Source organism: Mangifera indica, chromosome 19 (genome assembly GCF_011075055.1).
Source record: "Mangifera indica cultivar Alphonso chromosome 19, CATAS_Mindica_2.1, whole genome shotgun sequence".
Taxonomy (NCBI): Eukaryota; Viridiplantae; Streptophyta; class Magnoliopsida; order Sapindales; family Anacardiaceae; genus Mangifera; species Mangifera indica.
This window is the reverse complement of record NC_058155.1, coordinates 4,119,013-4,127,863: the sequence shown is the minus strand read 5'-3', so window position 1 is coordinate 4,127,863 and position 8,851 is coordinate 4,119,013.

The following is an 8,851-nucleotide window of genomic DNA, read 5'->3' as shown; positions in this document are numbered from 1 at the left end:
GAGATTCATATGGTAATCAAATTAATATATAATATTCAAACAATATTGGCATACATAATCAACAATCAAGAATTTTTAGTCGGTTAGATTCACCAAAAATATCAAGAAAAATCTTTAAAAAGTATTTTTAAATTGTTTTTATCATATTTATTATCTTTTAATTACCTTGATTTATGAAGTCAGGGTCTTTTGTGTCTTTTCACATTGGAACCATAAATTGAATTAAAGATTCTTCAGAAAGTAAACTTTTACTTTCTGAAACATTGGGACCAAAATATCCCAAAAGGTTAAGGACCAAAAGGGAAGACCACTCTATGTGAAAACAAGTGGGTTGAGCATAGAAGACAAACTGACAATAATGCCCTAGAAAACAGAACCAATAATTAAATAGCCAAAGAAAGTATAAGAGGACAAAAGAGTAAATACAAAATATTCCATGTGGACCAAACTATTATTTACAAACCACAATGCGGGAAATTACCCGGCCACCTCAAATGTCAGCGAATCCACAATTAAGTTTAACATACGAAGGGCATGTAAGTCATTTAATATCAAAAGCAATAAATCTTGAGCAATTACATGTTGATTATCTTTCCAATAAATCTCGAGATAATAATGTATGAGAAGTCAGAGGATAGGTTTAAATACCAATAAAACTATAGATATTTATTTTAAATATTTTAATATATATATATACATATTTATATATGTTATCATATAATTAAATATTTTTATATTAATAATAAAATAATATTTAATTATATAATAATACTAATAAGTATATATATATTTATATATCTGAAATAAGTAAAAATAATATTACTGTTTAAATATAATTACTAGGATAAAATTAAGTCAAAATAATACTCAAATTTTAATTTTTAAAGATTTATTAACATTAAACTCGAGTTGAATAACAGTATATTTGACCTCAACTCTATTAAAAGACTTGAATGGCTCGAAGTAAGCTCGACATTGATTGAGTTATACCTAACTTAATTTGTTTGCAACCTTAACGGAGTTAGCATGGGTTAATATTGACATCTCAAATATTAGCAATGCACTGTGAACTTTAATGTATAAGTTATTATAATTAAAAATAATAAATCTCGACTAGGGATTGATTTTCTTTACATCAAATCTCCAAAATGATTAAAAAAATAAATAATCATTAGAGATGGTCAAAGTTGAACAAATAATAAGGAGAATTTTTACTACTCGGGGTGCATTTTTAAATAAATCCAAGTTATCCAGGCAAATGACTAGTGATTAAACAATTAATATCCAGTACTTTGCAATAACAAGAAAAGTTTCCATAAGTCCAGATAATGATGGCATTTAGATATGACAGTTTATGTTATCAAATTATATTTGTATTATATTATTTTAAATTTTGAGCGTAAAAACTTTAAACCTTGATTTGATTTGAAATGAAATTTTATCAAAATTTTTGAATTTTAAATAGAACCTACATATTTTTGAATTGTTTGACTTGAACCAAATTAATTTAAACTATGTAAGAGATAAAGTCGTATCAAAACATAAGATATAACAATATGATTTGTTACAAAAAAAATATACTTTGTAATACGTCATGAAGTAAAACGATTCTTACAAAAAAAGCACACAAAAAATATTTTGATATAAAATGATATTTTATCAAAATAAAATTATTCTATTTCAAATTAATATTAATAATATATTTATTGTTTTTTTATATGATCAATTATAGGGATTAAAAAAACAAAATATCATGATCAAGAACTCAAATAAGTATGCAATTTCAACTTTAAAACAATGTTATCAATAACCAACGAGATTAATAATTACTTGTCAAATAATTACAATATATAATTTTCAATTTATATGATGAATGTTACTATTACAAATGTTAAAATTATTAATAAGTATATAAATATGAGACATCAAATATAATAAATTCAAATTAGTCGTATTTATATTATACCAACAAAAAAACAAATAAGTCACAAATAATTTTTTACATGTTTGTCAAAAACACTTATCATATTAGAATAAATGCTTTTAGTAGGAGATAATGATTTTTTACCAAAAGGCCTAAGATAAGTTTTTCCAAATAGACGTCCATCTAACCTTCATAATGTTTCAAAGAACAAAATCATTTAAAAGTTATTTTGAAGTAAGTATCATAATTAAACTATTAAAAGAACTAAAATTAAGTTTTAAGTAGAAAAATCCTAATATAGAGGAGTGTTAGAGCATTGTCTTTATAAATTCTTTTTTTTTTTTGCTTGTATTAATATCAATAATATCCTTTGAGTTTATTCAAATTAAAGTCACTATCTTTTAAATCAATATAAAGAATAATAAGGAAAAATAAATGTGTAAATTATATTTGAAACTATAATAATAATAATAATTCAATAGTAATGTTGCTAATTTTCGAGTTAGTTTGGGTCATTTAGATTGGCTTCATGTCAAGCCGAACAAAACTTGAATTTTTTGGGCTTAATTCAAACCCGATCTAAAGTATTTTTCATGTAAAAAATCATAACCCTAACCCGATTTTTTTTGTGTTGTGTTGTGTCAAATTAATGGATCATATCAAATTTTGTCAGTTTAAATAACTCTTCCACCAAAGAGGTATATATCCAAAATCCCCTATAGACGTCCTCCTCTCTCATCAATAATGGCAAATGGAAAGATATTTTACCTTTTTAATTGAGATATTTTCAATATCTATAATATTATGTTTTGTTCAAATTGAAATAGAAACATATTGATTGTAATCTTATTAAGATTCAAAATTCTAGTCCTATTAGTTTGAATACAATACTTCACCAGAGTTCTGTAAATACAAAGGATTATCTAAAAAGAAAAAAATGAGGGGGAGGAAACAAAGGGACAAGAGAAAAATCAATATTATCCCCAAAATTATCATAGTAATTTTGTAGTAATAAACAACTATCAATGACTACACCATTGACATAGGCATTCCATTTATCAGGTCGAATTAGATTAAAAATAATATATTCTATTTCCTTATCTTTATGTTATTACACAAAAGTAGACATATCATACTTTTTTTATATTTATATCAATGCTACCTAATCTATCTTATGCAATGCTCAAAATTGAGTAAATCAATTGGCAATGAGAATTGCATCAATAGTTTGGTGCCAGCGGTATTGTACTTCAGCACGGGTGTTTATTGTAATATAGTCTGCATGACAAGAACGGTCATACTTGTCTTTATGAATGTTGTTCCATCATAAATATAAATCTCTAATTTTATAAGAGAATTGATATTCCTATCCTTGGAGTGATTGTCAAATCATATCTAGTGCAACAAAAATGGTTGAGTTTGTTAGATGTCCTCCACACCACACAACAACAATTCAATATACCATTTCTAATACGCTTTAAGCCAAAATATTTACGTTAAAACCTCATAATCAAAAAAATCATAACTAGAATTCGTAACATTTCATTCATCCTTAAAAGCACATATATCATCCTAATATCCATGCATATACAATCCTATACTCTCAAGTCTAAGCACTTCTAATCATTATACATCATCTATCCAGACTCCATATAATGGAATAAACAATCTTAACATATCTAATCATATAAATCATGGAAAATAAACATAAAACTTAATCCTCCTACTTACTTGGACGCCTTGCAGGAAGAATTGGTGTCAAACCTTCATTCAATCATGATCTACTACTAGAATTCACTTTTGGTTGCCAGAAAAAATAAAGAACAACAGTTATTGTAAGTTTAATGCATTGCAAAAACATTAATATATATTTTGTCTAATGTGTCTCTTTTATAGAATTTCGAATCATATAACCATGGAAACATGTGTTTATCTTAATGGAACAGTCGTTTGCTATATAATCCATTTATGAGATGGCACGTTATCTTATTCGTCTACCTCATACTCGTTGAACACACATCCATCCTTTAGAACGATCTTCATATTTTATAAATTTTCTAACTTTATCATATTTGAACATGCTCCTACATGAATGTAAATTCAAACTTAATGTAAGATAATATAAATAACCTTATGACAAACCTACAAGTATTACATATAAGTTGTACCCATTTATATTTAAAGGCATTTTAGTCTTTTCTATTGGAATCATTTGATTCATGATTATTGTGCAATTATTAGGTCGATAAATTGAGTTTTTGGTCTAATGCACAATCGTGTGTAAGGTAATGCATGCTCACACATCATTCGCCCATGGATGATAAAGATTTTGCTGAAAAATCAAGAGATTAATGGATATATGACCGTGCATCAAGGTTATGCACACCCGTACAACCCATTAGTGATATCTTCTATTTATTCTGCTTTATCCCATGCTTTTTTACACATCGTCTCTTATCTAATTCATACATTATGAATTCAGAGAGAGAGAGTTCAAGAAGTTAGAGTGTAATGGTGATTTGCTTGATTGAAAGCAGTTTTTCAACAAACTTGAGTAAAGAAAACGTGTGCCAAAAAGGGAGTTTGCACTAAGTCTACAAGCTTAGAGGGTTGGTAAGTAAAAGACTTGATTTTGCGATTTTGTTCGTTTACTGACATGATTTGATGTTAAAGAAAGTATGAAATAGAAACTTGATTCAATTGTTATGTTTCAGGATGACTTATTTGCTTAATAAGGCCATGATTTATGTGATAGGATAAAGTTGGAGATTGATTGTATGAGTAGGTATAGAATAAAGTTTTTGTGATCTGTTTTTGCTAGAAATATGATATAATATGTAATGACTTTATAAATATATGTGTTGTAGTGCATATATAGAGATGGTTATATTTTGTAATATACATGAGATGTGGTATATTTGATGTGTATTTGTTGTTCAATTGAATTATTTTATATAGTTGTGTTACAAATACTTTGCAATTGTGTTAGGTTACTAGAAAAATATGTTAGGATGGAAATGATATGAAAATCCTAATGAAAATAAAAGTAGTATAGCAAATTTTTGGGGACGTGTATGATCGTCCATTGAGTGATGTATAACTGTGAAATTTGTTAAATTCATGATCTGTATGTGATGCACAGTCATACATAAGGTTATGTATGCCCACACATTTGCTAGGGTAGGTACGCCAACGATCAATGGTTGACCGTGCATAAATTAAGCATAATTGTCCATGTCATGTAAGATAGATCAATAAGCGATCATACATATAAAATGCATGGTTGTTCATGAAGTAGGAAGACAATAATACCCCATAGTTTCACTTACATGTATCAGTTAAGTAACTTAGTCAAACATTAGGCTGACATGTACGACTATGCACTCAAAACTTGCAGGGTCGTAACATCAAGAATATGGACCCAAAGAGATATATTAGCCTATACTTCATCTATAAATACAACAGAATTAAAAACATTATATTTAAACTCAACCAATATGTAGTGTGCAAAAATGTGTACAACCAACAAACTTAATAATAATAAGTATAAACTCCACTCATCATGTCCATACGTAAGTGTCTTTTAATATAATTCAAATAAATAATGTGCATACATAACTCCATAAATACATAATATAAAAGTCTAGAAATAAATAACATGATGAAAAGAATGTCCTTCCTCTCATGCAATGACCCGAGCTGAATCTTTGGCCCCCGACATGTCCCGATAGTCATCTCGCCTATCTGCAAAACCATAACTAGCAACACGATTAATGATAAATATTCAATAAGTAAATAACCTTGCAACACCTTACATTCAACAAATTACTAATTAGTGTTCCAACTATTTCACTAAATGGTACTCTTGAATGTTTTTACAACATCCTATATACCCATCCAATCTATTTCAATACATTAATGTCACAATTCCATCGGTGGTGTCATCTTAGATCACAAGTGTCATAACTAAACTTTGACTCTCAGATGTCATGTTAAAACATACAACATTTCAAATATCTGTCATAAAAATACACAAAACACAATGTCAATCAAGCTTTGAGCTAAATATACCTAGGTCACACGAGGAATTAGGTCACAATCTCTCTTTTACCAAGAATGCATAGTTATGAGACTGCTAACAAAATTACCATCTTGGAATGGCTCTTACCACAGATGCATCTGTGAGTCATTTTGTTGACCACATGAGGAATAATATAATGCAACTCTCCCTTATTATGAACCTCTATACAAATATAAGTTGCTAAGGCATCCCAACATCAAGTGCAAAATGTATCTCATCGATATCCATATCTCTCAAATAGCTCTATTGTTTTCAAATATAATGTCATAGCTTATAACATTTGATATACATCACTCTTCTAAACTTTTCCTATTTTTGATTTGGATCTACTCTACTCGATGTCCATGTCGTCATCCACACAATTAGACACCCCCAAAATAGCTAGCTAACTTAATTTGTCTTTATTAAGGCCTTTTGTATACCTATCCTAATCTCAGCATAAAGCTTAGGGGTAAGATTGTATGTTCTCATTGTATGAATGGGCATCCATAATCCTTACTCCTTATTCCTTTCATAATGACTATGAACGGGTGTTCATTCTTATCCTGAATAGGCATTCATGTAATCATTCAATAACGATGTGACACCCCAATTTCGAAACCTACTTGAATTGGAATGTCATTTATTTCCCATGACTTTAGTCTAAAATATAATTACTTTTAAAATATAAGATTTTCTAAATTCCTCATAAATGATAATCCACTAACTTTAATATCTTCAAAGTTTTACATAAAATCTACCATAATTACATGATTCATTAATCATAAACTCTGCATATCAAACATTTTTTTAACCTCTCTTTCTTTGATTTCATTTTGTTCTATACTTCATAGCTAATCTAGAAATTTATTTTACAAAATGCTAAAGACGAGGAGTGAGTCGTCAATTCAATAAGTAAAAACAAATACAATAGATAACTTCTTATAAACGTTGTGTCATAAAATTCTCTTTACTTTCAAAATCATCAATCTTAGGAAAAACAATAATACAACTTTACATATTCATTAATCATAGGGAAAATAAAACACTTCTATATTCATTAATTATAAGAAAAAGTATAACATAATTTCATATTTATTACTACAAGGAAAAGCAAGTATAAAAACTTTCAAGAAAAATCTTTAAAAAGTATTTTTAAATTGTTTTATCATATTTATTATCTTTTAATTATCTTGATTTATGAAGTCAGGGTCTTTTGTGTCTTTTCACATTGGAACCATAAATCGAATTAAAGATTCTTCAGAAAGTAAACTTTTACTTTCTGAAACATTGGGACCAAAATACCCCAAAAGGTTAATACCCCAAAAGGTTAAGGACCAAAATTTCAGACCACTCTATGTGAAAACAAGTGGGTTGAACATAGAAGACAAACTGACAATAATGCCCTAGAAAACAGAACCAATAATTAAACAGCCAAAGAAAGTATAAGAGGACAAAAGAGTAAATACAAAAAATTCCATTTGGACCAACCTATTATTTACAAACCACAATGCGGGAAATTACCGGCCACCTCAAATGTCAGCAAATCCACAACTAAGTTTAACATATGAAGGGCATTTAAGTAATTTAATATCAAAAGCAAAAAATCTTGAGCAATTACATATTGATTTTCTTTCCAATAAATCCCGAGATAAGATAATAATGTATGACCATAAGTTAGAGAATTGTTTAAATATCAATAAATTATATATATTTATTTTAAATGTATTAATATATATATTTATATATTTAAAATAAATATACATAAATTACTATTTAAATATAATTACTAAAATAAAATTAAGTCAAAATAATACTCAAATTTTAATTTTTAAAGATTTATTAACATTAAACTCGAGTTGAATAATAGTATATTTGACCTCAACTCAACTAAAAGACTTGAATGGCTCAAAGTAAGCTCGACATTGATTGAGTTATACCTAACTTAATTCATTTGCAACCTTAATAGAGTTAGCATGAGTTAATATTGACATCTCAAATTTTAGTAATGCACTGTGAACTTTAATGTATAAGTTATTATAATTAAAAATAATAAATCTCAACTAGGGATTGATTTTCTTTACATCAAATCTCCAAAATGATTAAAAAAATAAATAATCATTAGAGATGATCAAAGTTGAACAAATAATAAGGAGAGTTTTTACTACTCGGGGTGCATTTTTAAATAAATCCAAGTTATCCAGGCAAATAACTAGTAATTAAACAATTAATATCCAGTACTTTGCAATAACAAGAAAAGTTTCCATAAGTCCAGATAATGATGGCATTTAGATATGACAGTTTATGTTATCAAATTATATTTGTATTGTATTATTTTAAATTTTGAGTGTGAAAACTTTAAACCCTGATTTGATTTGAAATAAAATTTTATCAAAATTTTTTAATTTTAAATAGAACCTACATATTTTTGAATTGTCTGACTTGAATCAAATTAATTTAAACTATGTAAGAGATAAAATCGTATCAAAATATAAGATATAACAATATGATTTGTTACAAAAAAAATATACTTTGTAATACGTCATGAAGTAAAACGATTCTTACAAAAAAAGCACACAAAAAATATTTTGATATAAAATGATATTTTATCAAAATAAAATTATTCTATTTCAAATTAATATTAATAATATATTTATTGTTTTTTTATATGATCAATTATAGGGATTAAAAAAACAAAATATCATGATCAAGAACTCAAATAAGTATGCAATTTCAACTTTAAAACAATGTTATCAATAACCAACGAGATTAATAATTACTTGTCAAATAATTACAATATATAATTTTCAATTTATATGATGAATGTTACTATTACAAATGTTAAAATTATTAATAAGTATATAAAT